This window comes from Rana temporaria, chromosome 7 (genome assembly GCF_905171775.1).
Source record: "Rana temporaria chromosome 7, aRanTem1.1, whole genome shotgun sequence".
In the NCBI taxonomy this organism is placed as follows: domain Eukaryota; kingdom Metazoa; phylum Chordata; class Amphibia; order Anura; family Ranidae; genus Rana; species Rana temporaria.
In genome coordinates this window covers 50,564,466-50,587,624 of record NC_053495.1, presented here as the reverse complement: position 1 = coordinate 50,587,624, position 23,159 = coordinate 50,564,466, and the positions used below count along the sequence as shown (strand labels likewise).

Sequence of the window (23,159 nt, the reverse complement as noted above, 5' to 3'; positions counted from 1 at the left end):
CATAACAATATGACCACCCATCTAATATTCAGTACATCAAAACAGCCCTGACCAACTGAAGCATGGACTCCACTAGACCTCCGTCCGAAGGCATAGCTCCCAACTGTCCCTCAATTTCGAGCAATGTCCCTCTGTCCATCTTTCCTCCTCATTTTGATCTGATCTCTATAGTTGTATATAAAATGCACTTTTTATCTTTCAAAAGGTGTTTCCCAGTGCTAAACCTTTCATCCAAATTCTAAATGGCTGGATGTGTACATGTAGCACTACCCCCGTAGGAGCTGCTGGTTTAGATTTTTGGGGTTTTGCACGTTACCTCTAAGTTCATTGTCTAGGGAAGGAAGTCTGTAGTAATTGGAATGTCCACACAAGATGTAAAACCTTCAACTGTAGGCTTTTATTTCGCTGCATAAACTTTGAAGGCCTTTTGGCTAAGATCAAGTGTAGTATCTGTTCTTATCAGTTGTTAGAGGAGCGCTGAAGCACCTCCGTTGGGAGGGTGGATGCAATCCAATAACGTAATAGCACCTGGAAGGGTGGTTTCAGCAGGGGCTACCCGACTGTACTGGGGGCAGGCCACTGGTTGAGTCTGAGCCATCCGGAAGGGCACTTCTGGTGAGGATGGAGAGGCATTTGGTCGAAGCTGAAAGGCCGGGCCCCTGGCCTTCTGGCCTGGATTTGATGCAGTTCCTAACCCTGCTTTGCCAGTTTCTCGAGAGGGAACGTCTGCCCTGCCTTTAAGGGGGGGCAAGGGCGGCTAGTACCACTCGAGTATAATTAGGCTAAGGAGCGAAAGAGGTGTATGGGGGTGTCATAGACGTGGTCGGCCACTAGGTGGCGCTAACGGCGCAGTGGCGCGCACGGGCAATCGCGGCAACGGTGCGCGGGCACATGCTGACACCATTTTGGCTCCAGTTCAGGCTATTTAATGGGGCTCATCCCATAGCCTCTTGCTGCTCGGTCTTCAGCGTTCCTGTTACCCACCTGATACCTATTACCTGATTGACTTCTGTTCCTGTGTACCCGGCTTGCCTCTGATACTTCTGACCTCCGCCTGCCCTAAACTCTGGCTTGTCTGACGCTGCTCCTGCCTTATCCTCCAAACTGGTTGCTGCCCGCCCGTTACTGATCCGGCTTGAACCACGACTCCGCTACTGCTTCCTCCTTGTACCTGATCCGCCCGCCTGTGTCCGACCCGGCCTGCCTGTACCGGTACTACAGTACACCTCCCTCCTGCTGACTGTTTCCAGTTGCCTGCACCAAGCTCCTGCTACCTGTCACCTTGCTGATTTCGGTTACCTGCACCCAGCTCCAGCTATCTACTGTCCTGCTGTCCCAGCATCACCGACATCTTCCTGGAGTCTACAGGAGACCACCGCAGTTCCTGCACCGCATCCTTGCCAGGCGCTTGTGCTACTCTGAACTCTAGTGCTCCCTGTCTACTCTACCAGGGGTTCCGGAGTCAGAGGAGCAAGAGAGGCCGCTTCCTGCACGTCAGGCTCTGCTCTGTACCAGGTACGTGATAGGGGGCACTCACCCTGAGCCTCTAGTAGCTCCCGATCCTTCCTGGTTGAGGTGGGGAAGGGGACTGTGACTGTCCGGGCCGTGGGTCAGGGTCCGTTGAAAAGCCTGTGGAGGTAGTGCCCCTGGAGTGGCAGTCCAGGGGTGCCATACATTGCACGAGTGTGGGGACACTCATCGTGTGGCACCATGGTCACTGATCTCCACAATACACCTTTTCACACCTGCCTCTAGGGCCGAGCCTTTTGGCTAGGACCAGGGGAATTTTTATTTCCTGGCCGGAGGGCCGGCCAACGTATTGCACGTTGGTCACTTTACCTCACTCTCCCATCTTCCTTCTCCCCCACTTTTATTTATCCCTGTGTGTCACGTTACGTCTTTTTTCTGTTTGGTGCACTAGCACTTTATGTGTGATGAGTAGGGTGCTGGTCCTCGGGCCTGCTCTGAAAGTCTTGGGAGTCGGTGGACATGGCCTTCTGGCTTAGTTCGCCAGCTCTCATGGGGTCTCCCTTTGGGGGAGCCTCACTGAGGAGGGTTCTGTTTCGGCAGTCCCTCCGAGGATGGTGGGTCCATGTGGCTTCGGCTGCATAGATCACAGTTACTCTTTTCCCTGTCAGGAGCCTAACGCCCCGGGGGATCAGAGCTGGGTCCTTTTCGGAGGACCAATTGACGATGCACCCGTCACAGTTTTTTGTTGCACCTCTTTATGTGTGTGCACATTTTTCCTGCACCGGGTGGAGTTTTTGGGTTGTGTTTTGCACGCCACAGGCTTAAAAAAAAAAAAAAAAAACTTTGAAGGAAGTAGAGAGTATAGAGAGAAGGGGAAGATTCAGGTACACAGTACAGAATGCACAATCAATATTCACAGTTCAATATTCGCCACTCAATCCTGAGTGGGTATTGCTCACCCGGATAGATCCCTCTCACGTCGGCGTACCGTATGCTGCCTCTGGCAATTTAGGGAAAGAAAAGCCAGATACTGACTCCATTATCACCCACTGACAGCCCTCAGGGACTAAGTGAAAAACACTTGTAGCATTACCCCCATTGGAGCTGCTGGATTTTTGGGCGGCGTGTTACCTCATGGCTCCTCCGAATTCTCTAGGGGTGAGTGATGCGTATGTGCATAAACAGAAGTAAAGGAATGTCCACGACAGGTGCTATTTTGCTGTGCTCTTTATTACCCAGCCGGGTAAAAACAATAAAACTTGTGGTGAGGAAAGTAAAGTTGAAAGGAGGAAGAATAGCAGATTCAGGCGTAATGATAGGAAACAGTCCTGGTCCCAAATGTAACACTTCTCTTCACCACTCCCGCCGGAGTGGGTTTAGTGTACCCGGACAGGCCTCTCTCACTGACTTGGCAGCTAGAGTATCACTCGGACAATTATAGGAATAAGTCTCTGCCACAGACCCTCCTTGGTGAACTTGAACTTGGGAGAAAGTCTCTGCCACAGACCCCTCTCAATGAAGAAGATACCTCTGCCACAGGTCCCCTCTGGGTAGAATTCTTGGAGATATGCCTCCTTGGTTGAGTTACGTCTGGATCTCATTCAACTTGTCGCCCAGGTACCGACTGACAGGTGATCAGTCCCGCAGTGTCCGGCTACCTGTGATCCCCGGTGGTTTCGTACAAGCCCTATTGGACCGCCAGCCTCTCAATGGCGCTCCTCAGACCGACTCCCCACCGAACAGAACCCAGCTTGGGATCTTCAAAAGAGGGAACCCAGTCGCTCACTGGATCCCCATCGCTGGTTCAGATGCTCAAGGCCAACATGGTCCCAGAGCCAGGAACACCGAGTGGCATGCACCCCCTGGCCAGGTAGGCCATAGCGCCTGGGCGCCGTGATGTGGCCACCCTAAAGGTGGGTGCCACACTCGACAATGAAGAACCCAGAACCAATGACGTCTGTCCCATAAATACTCCTCCCAGCATGCACAGCGAGGACAAACCTCCGTAATTGGCTGCTGGGAAGAGCACCTAAACCTCGACTCCACTGCTCCCACCTGCAGTACCGGGGTTGGAAGAACACCCCGATACAGCAGAATGACACACAGCACAGCCAAGCTGAGACAGAGGCCCTATTCTCACACCTAAGGCTCTGTTCACACCTAGGCGTATATACGCCTGAAGCGCGACGCCGCAGCAGCCCCTAAGACGCTGGAGGGATGATTTTACATTGCCCTCTATGGAGATGGTTCACATCTCCACGTCGAGCGCCGAAACGCCTGAAGCTCAAAACAAGTCCCGGACCTTTTTTTCAGGCGGCTTTCGGCATAGGAGATGTGGACCTGGGGGTAAGCTGCATTCACATTCTATATGCATCTATATAGATCAGACCCAAAATGAGGGACATCGCTCCAAATCAGGGACAGTCCCTCGAAATCAGGGACAGCTGGGAGCTAAGGATCAGTGAGAATTATCCATACAGCCCCACCATTTCCAGGAACACCTCCACCAATCACGGCTCTCCCTCCTGTCACTGGACAAAAACTTCCAGCTAAGATGTTCCTGCTCTCATATGGGGCGGGGTTTCATAGACATGGGAAGGAACGCCTGCACGTGGGCGTGGTCATGTCAAATAAAGGGGCGTGCTAGTTATTCAAGAAGTGCCAATCGAAAAGCTCGAAGGCGTGCTCTTCTCCGTGTCGGTCTCGGTTGGTAAGGAGGGGGGCGTGTTTCATGACGAAAAGACAGGCGGAGCCATTGGGCAGCGGCACGGGGAGAGGCTGTGAGCTAGGGGTTGGGCGTCCGATAAACTCTTCTGTAGTTGTGTTAGGATCCTCCCCGTTCTCTAGTGATGTTTACTAATGGACGCGTCCAACCCCCCTCCGCCCCCCTCCTTCCCTCAGCTATGCGCGGCTCCGAGCTCTGGGACTGAGAGTCGGGAGTGACTGAGCGGCTGTTGTGTGTTGGATTCTCCGGAGTGCGCGCCCCCGGATATGTGCTGATTCGTCCGGACTTGAGTGCTCGGGACCCCGGAGCTGCGGCTGAGGTACATGTCAGTGACAGCCCAGGGAGGGACACTTTTCCCGGGACTTCTTCCAGGGAGTGCGGAGTCCCCGGCTAGCTCTATGAAAAAGCACATTCCAAACTTTCTCCACTTCCAGGCGGCCTGTCCCCTCACCCGGGCTCCTCATGACAAGGGCTCCCCGCACTACATTGGTGGTTACTCATAGCAACCAATCAGCTTCCAGTTCTCACTTCTGCAGAACCGAGGTGAAATGAAAGAAGTATTCTGATTGGTTGCCATGGAAAGCAGCCCATTGATTGGTGGCACACTCTTCATACTGGAATGTTGTGGTCAGCCTGCACTTTTCACACTTTTCTGTATTGACATTGAAGATGTGACTGTGTGATGTGCGTTGTCCTCTGTGTTCTCCTATGATGGGGGGGGGGGGGGGGGGGGGAGGTGTGATCTGCACTCCTCTCATTGGGGATCACAGAAGTTTGTTCAACTCCTCAGAGTGATCATCAGTGTGTATTGGTGTCACCATGGTGTCATCTCAGTGCATGGACCGCTCTATCCACACGGGGGACGGGACATGCCAGGATTGCCAGATCACCAGTACAGGCGTGTATGGGGCACCGGGGCTCTTCTAGGGTCAGACCATGCAATTTGTTATTTGTGGAAGGGGTGCTGTGTATAGAGGAGGGTGCCAGACACACGTAGGATAGTATAGAGGAGGGTGCCAGACACACGTAGGATAGTATAGAGGAGATGTATTCTATGCTACCCCTGTCTATTCTACATCTCCCCCGAATTCCTCTCTACCACCCCCCTAACTATTCTACATCTCCCCCGTACTCCTCTCTACTACCCCCTATCTATTCTACATCTCCCCCGTACTCCTCTATACTACCCCCCTATCTATTCTACATCTCCCCTGTACTCCTCTCTACTACCCCCCTATCTATTCTACATCTCCCCTGTACTCCTCTCTACTACCCCCCTAACTATTCTACATTTCCCCCGTACTCCTCTATACTACCCCCCTATCTATTCTACATCTCCCCCGTACTCCTCTCTACTGCCCCCCTAACTATTCTACATCTCCCCCGTACTCCTCTCTACTACCCCCCTAACTATTCTACATCTCCCCCGTACTCCTCTCTACTACCCCCCTAACTATTCTACATCTCCCCCGTACTCCTCTCTACTACCCCCCTATCTATTCTACATCTCCTCTCTACTACCCCCCTGTCTATTCTACATCTCCCCCCGTACTCCTCTCTACTACCCCCCTAACTATTCTACATATCCTCTGTACTTCTCTATACTACACCCAACTATTCTACATCTCCCCTGTACTCCTCTCTACAACCCCCCTATCTATTCTACATCTCCCCCGTACTCCTCTCTACTACCCCCCTATCTATTCTACATCTCCCCCGTACTCCTCTCTACTACCCCCCTAACTATTCTACATCTCCCCCGTACTCCTCTCTACTACCCCCTAACTATTCTACATCTCCCCCATACTCCTCTCTACTACCCCCAACTATTCTACATCTCCCCTGTACTCCTCTCTACTACCCCCCTATCTATTCTACATCTCCCCTGTACTCCTCTCTACTGCCCCCCTAACTATTCTACATCTCCCCCGTACTCCTCTCTACTACCCCCTGTCTATTCTACATCTCCCCCGTACTCCTCTCTACTACCCCCCTAACTATTCTACATCTCCCCCATACTCCTCTCTACTACCCCCTATCTATTCTACATCTCCCCCGTACTCCTCTACTACCCCCTAACTATTCTACATCTCCCCCGTACTCCTCTCTACTACCCCCCCTAACTATTCTACATCTCCCCCGTACTCCTCTCTACTACCCCCCTAACTATTCTACATCTCCCCCATACTCCTCTCTACTACCCCCTATCTATTCTACATCTCCCCCGTACTCCTCTACTACCCCCTAACTATTCTACATCTCCCACATACTCCTCTCTACTACCCCCTAACTATTCTACATCTCCCCCATACTCCTCTCTACTACCCCCTATCTATTCTACATCTCCCCCGTACTCCTCTACTACCCCCTAACTATTCTACATCTCCCACATACTCCTCTCTACTACCCCCTATCTATTCTACATCTCCCCCGTACTCCTCTACTACCCCCTAACTATTCTACATCTCCCACGTACTCCTCTCTACTACCCCCTAACTATTCTACATCTCCCCCATACTCCTCTCTACTACCCCCAACTATTCTACATCTCCCCCATACTCCTCTCTACTACCCTCCTATCTATTCTACATCTCCCCCGTACTTCTCTCTACTACCCCCCTATCTATTCTACATCTCCCCCGTACTCCTCTCTACTACCCCCAACTATTCTACATCTCCCCCATACCCCTCTCTACTACCCCCAACTATTTTACATCTCCCTCATACTCCTCTCTACTACCCCCAACTATTCTACATCTCCCCCATACTCCTCTCTACTACCCCCAACTATTCTACATCTCCCCCATACTCCTCTACTACCCCCTATCTATTCTACATCTCCCCTGAACTTCTCTATACTACACCCAACTATTCTACTGCATCTCCCCAGTACTCCTCTTTTCCACCCCTATCAATTCTACATCTCCCCTGTACACCTATATACTACCCCCATCTATTCTATATCTCTCTTGTACTCCTCTATACTACACCTAACTATTCTACATTTCTACCTATTCTGTTTCAATGTTTTTTTATTGTTTTGGTAAAACGAAAAAGAACAGTTAGTAGAGCAGTGAACAATCCTCGTTTGCTCCAAGTGTGTAACATAGAATGCTCCTACCTATTCTCACCTGTACGCCTCTATACTACCCCTAACTATTCTGCATATCCCCTGTACTCCTCTGTACTACCCATATCCATTCTACATCTCCCCTGTACTCCTCTCTACTACCCCTATCTATTCTACATTTCCCCTGTACTCCTCTGTACTACAGGTCAGATGTAGAATAGTTGGGGGTAGTAGGTAGAGCGGTGGTCTTCAACCTTAGACCTCAAGTACCCCCCAGCGGGCCATGTTTTCAGTTTTTCCTTTACTTTGCATAACTGCTTTAAGTCAATATCAATGACTTGGTATTGATAAGAGCTATTTTATCTAAGGGTTCCCAAAACATGGCCCGTGGGGGTTATTTCGGACTGAGGTTGAAAACCACTGATATAGGGGAGTACAGGGGAGATGTAGTACAGAGCAGTGTTTCTCAGCCCCAGTCCTCAAGGGCGCCCCGACAGGTCATGTTTTCAGGATTTACCTCAGATGAAACGACAGTGGTAACTACTAAGGCAGTGAAACTGATCAAATCACCTGTGCAAAATAATAGAAAGCCTGAAAATGTGACCTGTTGGGGTGCCTTGAGGACTGGAGTTGAGAAATGCTGGTATAGAGAAATATAGGGGAGACGTAGAATAGCCAGGGGGAGTATAGAGAAGTACAAGGGGGATGTAGAATAGTTAGGTGTAGTAGAGAGAAGTACAGGGGAGATGTAGAATAGTTAGGTGTGGTAGAGGGGAGTACGGGGGAGATGTAGAATAGTTAGGTGTGGTAGAGGGGAGTACGGGGGAGATGTAGAATAGTTAGGTGTAGTAGAGAGAAGTACGGGGGAGATGTAGAATATTTAGGTGTAGTAGAGGGGAGATATAGGATGGGGTAATATTGTGGGGTGCAGGGCAGCTGTGTAGTTGAGGGGTATGGGTGGTGACAAGGGGCCCTGGGCAGTGGTGTATTGAGGTTATGGGGTAGCACTATTATACCAAGGGGTAATATTGAGGTAAATGGAAGGTCATAATAAGAGGGTTGATAGCAGCCCCCCCATATTGAGGTGTAGGGGGTCAGCAGCCTCACGTTGAGGAGCAGTGACTTTCTATTTAGGGGAATACGGAAGCTGCACCATGTCGATGGTCGGTTGGCTAATATGGCGGTATAGGAGACAGTATTGTCATGTTGAGGGGCAGCAGGGTACATGGAGAAGCCGCATCATGTTAAAGGGTGAGGGGGTAATATTGAGGTACTTGGGGCAGCAGAATCGTGATGAGTAGTTGTAGGGTGACCTTCAATGGGTATAGGGCAGTAAAGTTATGTTAAGGATACTATGAGAAATGTAACGGTGTATAGAGTCATGTATTGTGGTAGAGAGGTCACAGTGTCATTATGAGCACATTCATATGAAGGTCCTGGAAACCGTTTTGTTGCCGAGGTTACTGGTAGTATCTTGGTGATTGGATGAACTTTTCCTGCTGTCATACACGGGGCATATTTCTATTGCTTACATCCACTGCTCTGGTTTACACCAAGGCAGTTTGCTTTTGATCTGTTTCAGTAGTGCTTTTTGCTGTGCGTTTTATCGCACACATTTTTTTTGATCAGTTTTCTGATGCTTTTTTTTTTTTTTGGCAATTTGTTGTTGGGCAGATTAGAAAATGTGAAATGCATCAAACGCAAAAAAGCACTACAAGCTTTTCTGCAGCATCTCATTTGAAGAAAAATTCATAGTCGCTGACCCTTTCCAAAAAAACGCAGCAGCTGAAAAAAGCATAGGAAGCCATGTTAAACGGACTGTAGTGTATTTCTGCAAAAAACGCTGAGGCGTGAGCCAGGCCTTTATCTGTGGGTACCACTTTCAATGACGAAACAATTTACCAGATCTCTTGCCCCCCAAATCTACGAGTAACAAGGTGGTGGCCAGTTTTCCAGATCCTCGTTTCTGAGACGGAACACTTTTTCTATTTCGGTGTGTGTGTGTGATAAATTCTACTCTTTACGTTGAAGAAAACGCACAACGTTGTAGTCCTCTTGGGAAATTCAGCAGAAATAATATTTGGATTTGTGCAGTAAGCAGGTTTTCTAGCGGTTGGTGTGTTTGTGGTTAATGGAGTTCATTAGGACCTGTCGGGTATTCAGAAGTCTTTCCATTTCGGACGGACTATGATGTGTGTATTTCTGCTGTGCTCAGGTTTGGTGTGAGGATATTCCGTGTGTGGAGGGTGCTGGGACACACTTGGATACACATCAAGCAGGGTTATGTATCGGTGATACTTTGTTACCAATGGCTTTGTGTTTGTTGGTGGTTCCATTTGTTTGCATTTCATTTCAAGTTCCTCGGTGTGTAAACAGGCCCCGGATGCAATGCATATGCATCACCTGTGCTGCATTTGGTCAGCCTTCTGACAACCCACCAACTCTGAAGATTGCAGAATCGCTGCACTAAGGCCTCATTCACAGGGGCAGCTAAGGGGTGGTAAAACTAGGTGTTTAAGCTGCGGTTTAACCTCCCCAAAGCGCTTGCCTAAACACAGACCCTACACATGCCCTCTGAGTGGTGCAGATTGCTCTTTAGGAGGCACTACATGTGTGAACAAGCCCCAAGACTCTACAGCAGGGGTCTCAAACTGGTGGCCCTCCAGCTGTTGCAAAATTACAAGTCCCATCATGCCTCAGCCTGTGATGCTGGTATCTGTCAGCCTTGCAATGCCTCATGGGACTTGTAGTTTAGCAGCAGCTGGAGGGCCACCAGTTTGAGACCCCTGCTCTACAGTAAAGAGGCACAACACAAGCCGATGACAACTGCTTGTCTCTTTAGATGCCAGGTGCCCAACCTACAGCTCAGGGGCTGCATGCTGCCCATTGCCACTGCTCTGCGGCTCTTGTAAGTTTTGGTTCTAAGACCCAGAGCTTTTTTTTCTCAGAAAATAGGTGCAGGAACTCAACCATGACCCCGTTCAGATTTCATAAACAGTAGAAGGGTCTTAAAGGGGCATTAAATACCAGGATTGCATTATATACAGAATGCAGAGTTCAGGGGGGTTACACACAGAGTGCAGAGCTGTCACCTGTAAACACAGAAACCAGAATTCTGTGTTTACAAGTGATTGTGGTGAGCAGGCACCAAAGGGTGCCAGAGGCGGCGGAACCGAGTTCCCCCCGGCTGTTGTAGCTGCTAGCAATAACCACTGTGTTCTCCCGGCAGGGGGGTGGCTTATCCTGCGCTGGGAGAACACAATGGCTGCACGTGAGTTGCAGGAAAGAAACTGGATCTGTCTATGGCTGGCCTTAGATTGGCTTGTAGCAGGTAATTTGTTTTGTTTAAACTGTCTTGTATGTACACATGCTATAAAATCAATCTAGGTCTTACTTGCTCAGGTGTCTGAACATATAATGTACATTGCTCTTGGCAACGACTTGGTTTTGTCCTCTCACGCTTTCATCACACAAGTGTCAGAGAAGATGGTTGGTTGCCATTTGCAATCTAGGCAGATCTTTCAGATGTCTTTTTATTGATGAGAAGCAGTTAAATGATGATCTGCAGGTTTGTTCTCGCTGTTTGTATATATTTTATCTGCATTGTCTAATGGTTGGAAACTGCATTATTGCGCTTGTTCTTACTCAACTGCTCTACTTCCAAAAATTGTCCACTGCCATATAGAACAGCAATGGTAAAAAGCAGCCAATTTCAACCAGAATTCTGTGGAACGTTATGGTTCCTCCAGACGGATCCTTGCACTGTGGCTGATTGACCTTCAATGTAATGGTTGCCACCTTAGTTCCAGGACTAATGCCACTTAGCCGAGCCAGCTGCGTGACGCCAGTGATCCGTTTCAGCTCTGTGTAAGTGTGCCATCCTTACCACTCTTATGCTCCATTCACACCACGGAGGCGTGGCCAAGTGCGTTTGCTCATTTTTGTGTGTCTCGGTTAGGACAGCATGGACTGCCATATGCGCAAGAAACGCGCAAAAAGCCCTCGTTCACTTTGGAGCAGGTTCACATGACAGGTCAAATCACATGACAAGTCGCACTCATTTGCCGGCAATGGCCCTGTTCAATACAGTGTGGTGCAGACTTTGCTGTGTGTCATCAATTTGAAAAAGTAGTTCCTGCACTACTTTTGGCGATTTCGCGTGCGACTTGCATAGACATCTGTGTATGAAGATGGAGAATTTTAAAGTGATCAATTCCCCTTAATTTAATCGGAACCAACGTCCTTATATAATAGAAACGTGGACAAAAAGTCTATTGGGGTACATATGGGAATTTCTGGGTGCTATTCATGTATTCAACAATAGTAGCTTCCTCTGGAACATGCGCAACAAAAAAATAACCTTTTTAAAGCGGGGTTCTGGGCATAGTTTTTTTTTTTTTTTGCAATAAAATAATTAGTCCCTAAAACATATTAATGGCTCCACAATCATTCCAGAAATCATTGCAAACACTTGCCTTATATCCTCCAGCTCATTGCGGTCGTATCAATCATATATGTGGGCATGTGAAGCCCAGTTCCTTTTTCTTCCTGGTTTTCAGGGAGAGGTGCATGCTGGGCAATTTTTAGGCACAGTAATGCCCAGAGACTCCTGGGAAATGAGTGTCGTAATTTCCCAGGAGGCAATGGTGTTTTAGAACAGGAAGTTGAACCACCTAGGACCAGAAACTAGGCAGATTATGAAATCTGCTTAGTAACAGCCAGATAGAAGTGAGTAAAAAATATTTCTATTTTTTTACATAGTTAATTTTTAGGGTGGAACTCCACTTTAACTACTATTGTTGTTGCTAAAAGAATAGCACCCAGAAAGTCCCATATATACCCCAGTATGTTTTTTTTTTTTCTACCCCCACTTTTCTGTGTATGAAGCCGCACAGATGTCTTCAAAGTCACACTGACATATCGTGCGATTTCAGAGCCGCATTCAGTGTGAACGAGGGCTAAAGGTGCTAGCACCATTGTGCCACAAGATGCGTAGAGGGCGCCATTAGAGAATATGGCACTGCCATGTGCCTACAAAGGGCAGCACGTTTTTGTGTGGGAAAGCATGCGATTTGCACCAGTTCCCACAGCGCACTGATGTGAATAAAGAGTAAGGCCTCATTCACACAGGCGGACTCCGTCGCTACGGGAGATCTGTCCGCAGATCCCTGCTGAGCCGACGGATGACAAGCTCCTCTCTGCTCACTGGGCGGGGAGGGGCTTGTCGGGCACCGCTGTTTCCTTTGGAGCGATCTGATGAAAACGGACAGCATGTCCGTTTTCATCAGATCTTACCTTATCCGATCCGCATGGATGGATGGGGATGTGGCCCCCATACGTCTGTTTTTATCGGGTCGGATGTCAGCGGATATGTCTCCGCTGACATCCGACGCTCCATAGCGATGCATGGAGCGGCCATTCAGGTCCGTGACAGACGGACCCGAACGGCCCGTAGTGTGAATGAGGCCTAAGGGGGCGTTCTTTCTACTAACCACCATGAAAGGGGTATTCTCTTCCCATTTCAATTTTATCCGAGGCTTCCAAGGTGTGAAAATAATTTCAAGGGTTCTTCTGGGGTGAAAAGATAGAGAGGCGATATAAAGACTTTTTTTTTTCCTGTTCATTCAGACTGATGCAGTTTTAAAGCAAGTAATCGGTGATATAAAATTGAAGAAATATTCCCCGTGATCCACTTATGCTTTTTTTTCTTTTTTTTTTTTTTTTTAGCAAAAGTTACACAACTCCAAAGAATTTGCAGTGTCCAAATGTTGTTTTTTAAGTCCAGGGTTTTTGTGCCAAGATCTAGCCCTGTGTATAAACATGCTTAAATCTTCTGGGTGGAAGAAGTGTCAGCTGGAATTCTTTCTTCTTTATAGAAAGAGCAATCATTCTATCGAATGGAAATAAATTCTGTCTATTAGCCTAGTCCTTCTCTCATGTCAGCGGGCAACCTTCGGGGGAAGCGGTGCCACCTGTATTGATCGGTGCCCGCGCTGCAACCTCTGCGCTGTCAGTTGAGACGTATGACTTTGCTCTCCGTCGAATATTCAGTTCTCTTTGCCAAGCTGCCTGTTTTTCTGGCTAGCATTGGTACTTCCTGGATTCAATTTGCATGCGCTTTGCTCCCTCCTCCCTCTGTGTGCAACAGTCCTGCTTTAGAACTTTATCTGTAAACAGGCTGCAGCTGGGACACATCTCCTGAAATTATCCCCCCCCCCCCTGAAATCTTTCTGTACGAACGTTCTCTATGATCGAAATGTTCCTGTAACCTATGAAAAGTGTCACAATTTCCTAGCAGGCCAGCGAAAGCTTTTGTGAAAGATTGTCAGATCTCTCCTGTATCATGATGATGTACTTTTTACTGAAATAGGGATATCGGGCGCTTCAAAGTCCTGTGATCGGAGGCATCACACATCTTTCACTTCATAGGACTCTGGCAAGATCCAATCCTGGACGGCCACAGAGCGCTCTGAAAGGCGGACCTTGGCGATGTTCCAGACTACAGATTACATTGTATGGAGTCTTTCCCAGAGAGACAGAAGTGCATGTATGGGAGTTCACGGGTCCAGGATTCTTATACACGTTCTTTTAATTGGGGTTACATTACTCAGATTTAATTTTTTTTTTTTCTTTTTTTTATTTTATCATTCACCATTTTTACATGTATTCGTTTTCAACGTGTACACAATTAAAATCTTATTGGGTGGGAATTTAAATTCATTAAACCCACGTCATAAAAAGTTGGGTTGTCCCGATACCACTTTTGAGACCGAGTACAAGTACTAATACTTTTTTTTTTTTTTCAAGTACTCGCCGATAACGATTTACTGATACATTTTTTTTTTTTTTGTCATGTGACAGTGGCAGTATTTTTATTTAGTTTTTACAATTTTTATTTTTTATTTTTACAGTGCTTTCTTCTTTTTTAGGGGGGGGGGGGGAGTGGATTGTCATTGGTTTTTTTTTGTTTTTTTTTTTTTATTTACATTTTTATTTTTATTTTGCGATTTTTTTTTTTTTTGATCATCCCTGTTGGGGGGGGGGGGGGTGGGTGTTTGGTGAGATATCAGGGGTCTTAACAGACCCCTGACATCTCCCCTTCAAGGCAGAGAAAAGGACACAGATTCCCCAGTCCCTTTCTCTGCAGCCTCAGCTAAAATGAATGGAGAGAAGCTTCTCTCCAGTCATAACCTGAAGCATCGTAAACACAGGTTGCGATGTTCAGTTATGTGAATGGACAGAGTCAGTGATCACTGACTCTGTTCATTCGGAAAAGGTAGGAGCCCGTTTTAGAGGCTCCTACCTCCGCTCTCTATCATGGCAGCATGGAGGACGGAGGGGGACAGCATGGAGAATGGAGGGGGACAGCATGTCACCCCCCCCCACTGTAATGTCCACGTCCCCCCCCCCAATGTAATGTCCACGTCCCCCCCCCCTCCCCCCACTGTAATGTCCACGTCACCCCCCCCCCCCCCCCACTGTAATGTGTTTTTTTATTATATCAAACCTATAGTATCGCTTTAATCCCTCTTGTTAATGTGTTGTGTCAAATTTGTAAAGAAATTGCAACACTTGGTTCTGAAACTTTCATTAAATCCAGATAGTGTGCTGCATTGAATGCCCCAAAAGGAGGGGGGGGGGGGGCAGGGGAATGGCACGGGTAGCTGTTCATTCAGTGCGCATGCGCCATTGATGTAATCACTGTCGTATACAGTAAATATATCCTAAATGGTGCAAGTTTAGGAGATAACAGTACCTATAGGTACAAACAATCCAGGGATGTTTACTTCCTCTTTAGGTTTCATAGAACGTTGTGATGCAGTAGTGCTGCGCTGACAAAAGTGCTCCATTGGTGCGAGCTGACACCATATATACAAGGCAGATTACCTTGTCTTTGCGTTGGGCCTGCGCTGGGCAGGGTTGCCCCCATACAGCCGGGGAGAATGAGTCCTTAGTAATTAATTTCTAACCATTTCAGCAGCATAATTGAGCTGCTCACATTTGCCTGTGTGCTTTAGGCCCCTTTTCGCACGATAAGCCCGCTCGGATCCACCTGTCTGCTTTTCAGGCGGATTTGAGCAGGCCTCCCATTGACTCCTGTGGGCAGGCCTCGCATTGACTCCTGTGGGCAGGCCTCCCATTGACTCCTGTGGGCAGGCCTCCCATTGACTCCTGTGGGCAGGCCTCCCATTGACTCCTGTGGGCAGGCCTCCCATTGACTCCTGTGGGCAGGCCTCCCATTGACTCCTGTGGGCAGGCCTCCCATTGACTCCTGTGGGCAGGCCTCCCATTGACTCCTGTGGGCAGGCCTCCCATTGACTCCTGTGGGCAGGCCTCCCATTGACTCCTATGGGCACGCCGATGTCTGCTGCGATGTGTCTGCTGACACTCGCCTGCCATCCGTTCAAATTTGCTCAAAACAGATGTATGCAGATACGTTTGCGATCGGATGGGATCTGATGAAAACGGACATGCTGTCTGTTTTTGTCTGATCTCCCTATAGAAATCAGCAGGGCTCTGATAGGTCCATCCCCGCTCATTGAGCAGAGACTGACCTGTCATCCGCCGGCTCAGCAGAGATCAACAGAGCGATCTCCCGCTGAGTTAGGGGAGTGCACAGAGCGGATCCGCCCCGTGTGAAAGGGGCCATAGAGACTGCTCGTTTTTTTTTTTTTTTTTTTTAATGCAAAATTTTTCTTGCTGTTTTTGTTTTTTTTCCTGAGCCCTTAAAATATTACAGGCATTTTCAAGAAGACAAACCTTGCCTGCTGCTACAACCTTTCTAAAGAGATTTGTACCAATCGCACACAAGCTGCACAATGTTGCTGCCTTGTTTCATCAGGCAGTGGTGACCTTGAGGTCATTGTTTTATGACAGGCTGCTGGTGCTTCAAATGATTTTGCTAATATTTACTTTTACATTTTTTTTTTCTATGGCTGTAAATTTTTCTGGGAAAGGCTTTACCCCTAATGTCAGAATTTGGACCCTTGTTCCTTACGTGATCAAGAATGGATAACGTTGAGAGCAAGACAATGCTTAGGAGCTGTCACTGCTGGAATGTTCTTAAAGGAGCAGGGTTGTCATCTGCTCCAATTTTGAAAACCTAATGAGCCATTAAACCGGATAAGGTAGGCTGTTGGTAAAGTCTGGCAGATAATTTATCTTTAATAGTATATTTGTAGTACATAGTATTTTAGATGTGTTTATACACATAGTTGCACAAAAAGTAAGAATATACTCGCGCATGTTGATTTTTACACCCAATTACACAAACTTGTGGCTACAAATGCATTAAAGTGGAAGTAAACCCTCCTATCGTTTTCAGCCAAGGAAGCGGCCATCTTCAACTCTGTTTATTCTGCAACTGCCATGCTGCTGTACACGTGACCTGTTATTAAAACCAGCCATTGGATGGTTTGGCAGTTTGGTTGAGAGCACAAACAAATGTGACAGCTAGCATTTCCAGCATGACGGGAATGTTAACTGTTTTTGTAACTATCAAATTGAAGGGTTTACTTCCACTTTAAGATAAAAAATCTTTTGCATTTACAACCACTTTAAAGAGGAAGTAAACCCTCTTTTTTTTTTTTTTTTTTTTTTTTGTAAAACACCCTGCAAGGCAAAGGCATAATGAGCTAGTATGCATAGCATACTAGCTCATTAAGTACTTACCTGGGATCGAAGCCCCCGCAGTGGTGCTCAGTCACCTCCTCCGTCGGTGCCATCTCTCCACGAGTCACTTCTGCATATCGTGGCTCCGGCCTTGTGACTGGCCAGAGCCGTGGTGATGTTGCCCATGCGTGCAGGTGCCGCAACTAACAGGATGGTCGCCATTAGTAACGGCTTTCTCAGTGCACCTGCGCGCCGTAGACATCTGTGCCTTTCTTTTGCAAATATCTCCTAAACCGTAGACAGATTCTCCCACCTGAGCTGTGGATCTCTGCAGCTCCAGTGTTACCATGAGCCTCTTGGCTGCTTCTCTGATGAATGCTCTCCTTGCCCAGCCTGTCAGTTTAGGTGGACGGCCATGTGTTGGTAGGTTTGCAGTTCTGCCATACTCTTTCCATTTTCAGATGATGGATTGAACAGTGCTCTTTGAGATGTTCAAAGCTTGAGATAACGTTTTTATAACCTAACCCTGCTTTAAACTTCTCCAACTTTATACCTGACCTGTCTGGTGTGTTCCTTGGCCTTTATGGTGCTGTTTAAGGTTCTCTAACAAACCTATGCAGGCTTCACAGAACAGCTGTATTTTTTACTGAGATTAACTTACACACAGGTGGACTCCATTTACCAATCGGGTTACTTCTGAAGGCAATTGGTTCCACTAGGTTTTAGCCCTGGTTCACACTGGGTACGATTTGGAACGATTTGAGATGCGATTTGACATGTCAAATCGCATCTCAAATCGGCGGCAATTGTCGGCAATGGCACTGTCCTAATCAGTGCGACGCCGCATCTGAGATTTCAAAAAGTAGTTCCTGTACTACTTTTTGCGATTTCGGGCCGCGATTTACATTAAATTGCGGCCAAAATCGCAGCCGCGAAATCGCGGTAAAATCGCGCATTTTACCGCGATTTTGAATTCGCAACAGTGTGAACCTAGGCTAAGTTGGGGTTATCGGAGTAAATGGGGCCGAATACAAACGCACGCCACACTTTTCAGATATTTATTTTGTAAAAAAATGTGAAAATCATTTTCCTTCCACTTCACAATTACGTGCCACTTTGTGTTGGTCTATCACATAAAATTCTAAAAAAATTTTTTTACGGTTATAATATGACAAAATGTGGAAATTTTCAAGGGGATGAATACTTTTTCAAGGCACTGTAAATAGGGCCTTGTCATGCTTGGGCACAAGGACCCCCTTCACCTTCGGATGGTTCGGATGCAAAGGCTGTGTGGCACTGGGGAGAACTGCCAGCGGAAAACCCGGGCTGATGACAAACACTCAGGAGTTTACTAAAAATGTTGTCGTCAAAGCTAGTCACATACATTTCATAGGAAAGAACAAACTGCAAAAAAGTTTTTTTTTTTTTTTTTTTTAACAATGTGTTTTTGGTTTCACAGTTTGTACCTCTTTTCTGGCCTGGTGAATTCTATATGTAAGTCACAACATGTTCTTCCCTGAAGGAGTATCTTCCATTAAAGTGTACATTTCCTTCCAAGTCCTTAAACATTACATCCTGTTTCTTTTGTACCTTCCTTGGGCTGAGTGTGCCCTGAAATGTTAGGACATTGAATTACTCTGGTCATGTCAGGTTATTCTTTATACTGCCCTGTCCAAAAGTTTTGTGAACGACACGCATATTCATTTTTCACAAAGTCTGGTTCCTCAATTTTTAATGATGGCAATTTGCGAGCATAATCCGTTCCAGGAGAATGCTCGTAATCCAAAGTACTCGCATATCAAAGCGAGTTTCCCCATAGAAGTCAATGGAAACAAATTATTTGTTCCACATTGATTTCAATGGCAGAGCTGTCCTCTGGCCTCAGATAGGACAGCTCGGCTGAACTTCGAAAGGCTCGGGAACAGGGTTTTTCCAAATGGCTCTGCTTGGCTCTGGTGAAGTCATTGTTCTTCCTCTGTTAACCATGGATTACCTGCAAGGAAACACACAGCTCCCGGTCCTGTCGGGGGGGAGAAATGCCTGATTGTCTGTTCATACGATGTATGAACGGCGATCAGTCATTTCCCCAAGTCAGTCCACCCCCCCTTCAGTTAGAACACACCCAGGGAACATACTTAACCCCTTCCTCGCCCCCTAGTGTTAACTCCATCCCTGCCAGTGACATTTTTATAGTAATCAATGCATTTTTTTAGCACTGATCGCTATAAAAATGCCAATAGTCCCAAAAATGTGTGAAAAGTGTCCGATGTGTCCGCCATAAGGTCGCAGTACGGATAAAAATCGCTGATCGCCGCCATTACTAGTAAAAAATATAATTATTTTTTTCAAAATTGTCGCTCTATTTTTGTTTATAGCGCAAAAAATAAAAACCACAGAGGTGATCAAATACCACCAAAAGAAAGCTCTACTTGTGGGAAAAAAAGGACGCCAATTTTGTTGGGGAGCCACGTCGCACGACCGCGCTATTGTCGGATAAAGCGACGCAGTGCCGAATCGCAAAAAGGGGCCCGGTCACTGAGCAGCAATATGGTCCAGGGTTGAAGTGGTTAAAGGGGTTGTAATGCATTACGGTGAAAAACCTTGAGGGTTTACAACCCCTTTAATGTGATTGTCAAGTCTTTGATGCTTATGAAATGCTTGTAATTCTACTTCAGTATACCATAGTAACATCTGACAAAAAGATCTGTAAACACTGAAGCAGCAGACTTTGAAAATTATTTGTGCCATTCTCAAAAATGTTGCCCACAGCTGTACACTGGAACTCTATTTCAACATATTTACCAGTAAACTGTACGTCCAGTAGTGTAGAGAGGCAACAATTGTTGAAATCTTAACTTGCATCATGTTTTATGATGATTACTGACACATAAATGATTTTTTTCTGTGGAGTTGCATAGAAGTGGCCCCCCCCCCCCCCCGGTGCTCTTGGCCCCTCCTCCCTTGCCAAGCCGGGCTGTGTGAATCTATAGACACGCAGTGCAGCTAAACCCTACCCCCCCCCGCTCCCTCCCTAGGATTTGATTGATCACAACAGGAGCCAATGATTTCTGTTGCTGCCTCTTAGTCCTGTGAGGAAAGAGAAAGCAGCGTCACTGCTCTCAGGCACAGCACTAGATCGAGATAGGACTCGGGTAAGTATTTAGGTGGGATGATGGGGGTTGGCTGGCTGAGAGCTGATCATGGAATTTTTTATTTTTTTTTGATCGGGAATGCATTAGGGCAATAAACCTTCTAATTTACAACCTCTATCAGTTCACTGACCTAGATTGCTGGACCTGCAGACTTGTTCTGGGTCAATGGTTTGGAAGGTGTTTTAAAGAGGAAGTAAACCCTGGCAGCGAGCATCCATTCTTCACCCCCCTTCTTCCGGGCCGCGAACTCCGGCTCTCTGACTGGCCAGAGTCGCGTGACGTCACTCCCGCGCAGTCGCCTTTCACAGCGTGCCCTTTCAAGACGGTGCATGCGCCGTTGAAGTCGTTGCTCGGGGAAATTGCAAATATTTCCGAGACCGTGTAGGTCTCTGAGATATTGCAAGCACCTACAGGTAAGCCTTAGGCCAGGTTCACACCTATGCGTCTTGAGTGCGGATTAAACCGCATCCAATTCGCAGGACATTTCAAAATACATTGTTTTCAATGAGGCTGGTTCACATATGTGCGATGCATTCGCACTGCGAATTGCCTCCAAACCATGTGCGGTTTTTATGTCTTGCGGTGCGGCTCAGGTGCGAATTTAGTCCCATTATCTTCTATGGGCACGCATCTAATTCGCAGATGTGTTCAGTTCTCTTCAGGAATTTCTCTCATTCAGCTCAATACACTTCTCCCAGGTCTCCAAATTTGCATCTAAAACGTTGCTAATCTGCTGAACAGTTCTCTTATCTCTCTGCAGAGATGAGAGCTGAAATTTGCACCGCACTAGTGTGATTCCGGCCTTAAACTAGGCTTACCTGTAGGTTTAAGTGGTCTGTAAGGGTTTACAACCACTTTAAAGCCAGGCAGAAAGCATTTTGGAAACTAGTATTCATCCATTGCAGCCTTTGGCCCGGATTCTCGTACGAGTTACGCCGGCGTATCTCCAGATACGCCGTCGTAACTCTGAGTCCGAGCCGTCGTATCAATGCGCCTGATTCTTAGAATCAGTTACGCATAGATTTGTATTAGATCCGACCGGCGTAAGTCTCTTACGCCGTCGGATCTTAACTGCATATTTACGCTGGCCGCTAGGGGCGTGTACGCTGATTTACGCCTAGAAATATGTAAATCAGCTAGATACGCCAATTCACAAACGTACGCCCGGCCGACGCAGTACAGATACGCCATTTACGTTATCCTTTTCCCAGCGTAAAGTTACCCCTGCTATATGAGGCGTACCAATGTTAAGTATGGACGTCGTTCCCACGTAAAATTTTGAAAATGTTGCGTTGTTTGCATAAGTCGTTCGCGAATAGGGCTGGGCGTAATTTACGTTCACGTCGAAAGCATTGGCTTCTTGCGGGTTATTTTGGAGCATGCGCACTGGGATACTTTCACGGACGGTGCATGCGCCGTTCGTAAAAAACTTCATTTACGTGGGGTCACATTAAATTTACATAACACACGCCCACATCTACCACATTTGAATTAGACGGGCTTACGCCGGCCTATTTACGCTACGCCGCAACTTTGGTTTGAGAATACGGCACTTGCCTGTCAAAGTTGCGGAGGCGTAAATAGGATACATTACGACCGTACAAAGATTCGCGATTCTACGTGAATCCGGGCCTTTGTGTGTATTCTCAGTGCAGGTCTCCATGTTTAGAAGGCACTTGCTGTAGTTTCTCTTATCCTCCCAAGTCTCCAAAAAATGGTTGTTCTTTGTATTTGCCTTTTAGGTAGTAAATATCCCCGGCATTGTGCTATTCACATTGGTAAATACCTCTGGAAACAACTGCTGTTTTGTCTTGTGTGTGTTTTTTTTTTTATATTTTCACAGACGGGGGTCTATGCCTGAACATGTACTGAACCTGCGGTATATTGTATGTTGTTATACAGCAGACTGGAATGTCAGATGCGTCTGGATAATAGAACCTTTACGTTGTGTTTTCATCTCGTTAAGACTTTTGTTTTATTGTAGGTATTTGTACTTTGTATATTCCATTGTTGGAAAGGCTATATTCATGGCATTGCTGGTAATTACATAAAGTGTGTAGAATCTATTTCTTAAAGGCCCATTTACACCGTTGTTGTAACATGCATTCCAATGAGCTAGGATTCATGTGTCCAACTTCCCCATAATAAAGGTAGCCTGTGCCCCACTCAGCAATGCATTACGATCTAAAAAACATCTTTTTTTTTTTTTTTTTTTTTTTTTTTTTTTTTATGGCATTGGATAAGCTCATGGCAGCACATCTAAATGGATATAACATGCATGTTAACCACTTGCACTAACGACGATATAGATGCACAGAGTGGCCCCGATACGTGTCTTCTGGGGTCCCTCGGCGGCTCTCTGCGCCTCCTCGCAAAAGCTTTCCACCTTCATGCGAGCTCCCTCGCATGGTGGAAAGCTTTTGCGAGCGTGCTCCCGTGATACAGCGGCGGCCATAGCCGCCAACTGTATCACTCGGTCCCGCCCCCGCGGCACCAATGGCTGCGCTGCTATCAATCTGCCCAGCCTACCCAATCAACGGCCAGGCTGGGAACCGAACAGGATGACGAGAACGCGCCTGGGACTTTCGAGGGGTCAGGTTAGTAAAACAGGGGCTGGGGGGGGGGGGAATGCTGTCAGATGTTTTTTTACCTTAATGCATAGGCATTTTACCTTTACAACCCCTTTAAAGTAAGAAACGCCCACTACTTGTTCTACCCACCCCATTTCCTAAACACTTACCCTGACTCCTGTCACCACTCTAGAGCGGTCTCGGCTGCCCCCACCTCTGCCTAAGATACATACAGTATACAGCTCTGTGCTCCGGGATGGGAACTTCACATCCCACTTCTGGAACAAAATCAAGTAAGGTTGAGCTGCGCTTAGCCATTCACAGGAAGCTTTGTATTCGATGAATGGATGGAAAGCTTCCTCTGATTGGTGGAGTTGGAGAGATGGGTGAATGACGGCACGATCTCCACCTTGGCCAATCTGAGGAAGCTTTGTAACTCTAGTTACTGTACGTAGCTGATGCTACAACCCGTTTATACTGCGCTGACAGCGGTCACATATATTGATGAAGAATATGGTTAGTTTGGACCAGCTTGGCCAAACAATCTATTTAAAGTAATT

The 23,159-nt window shown here is 47.1% G+C and overlaps 1 protein-coding gene and 1 pseudogene across 4 annotated transcripts in view; both read left to right on the top strand.

Annotated features, from left to right (window-relative positions):
• The first annotated feature begins 411 nt into the window (after window positions 1–411).
• On the top strand, window positions 412–515 carry LOC120946324 (annotated as a pseudogene).
• Window positions 516–4,302: 3,787 nt separating this feature from the next.
• The window catches only part of RAF1 (Raf-1 proto-oncogene, serine/threonine kinase), a 176,011-nt gene continuing 157,154 nt past the window's right edge, over window positions 4,303–23,159 (top strand). Inside the window, exon 1 of one of the 4 annotated variants that reach the window (XM_040359341.1) lies at window positions 4,303–4,514. The gene's annotated coding sequence lies outside the window, so the exon portion shown is untranslated. The remainder of the gene's footprint in view (window positions 4,515–23,159) is intronic. The other 3 variants (XM_040359342.1, XM_040359343.1, XM_040359344.1) reach the window with 3 other exon arrangements.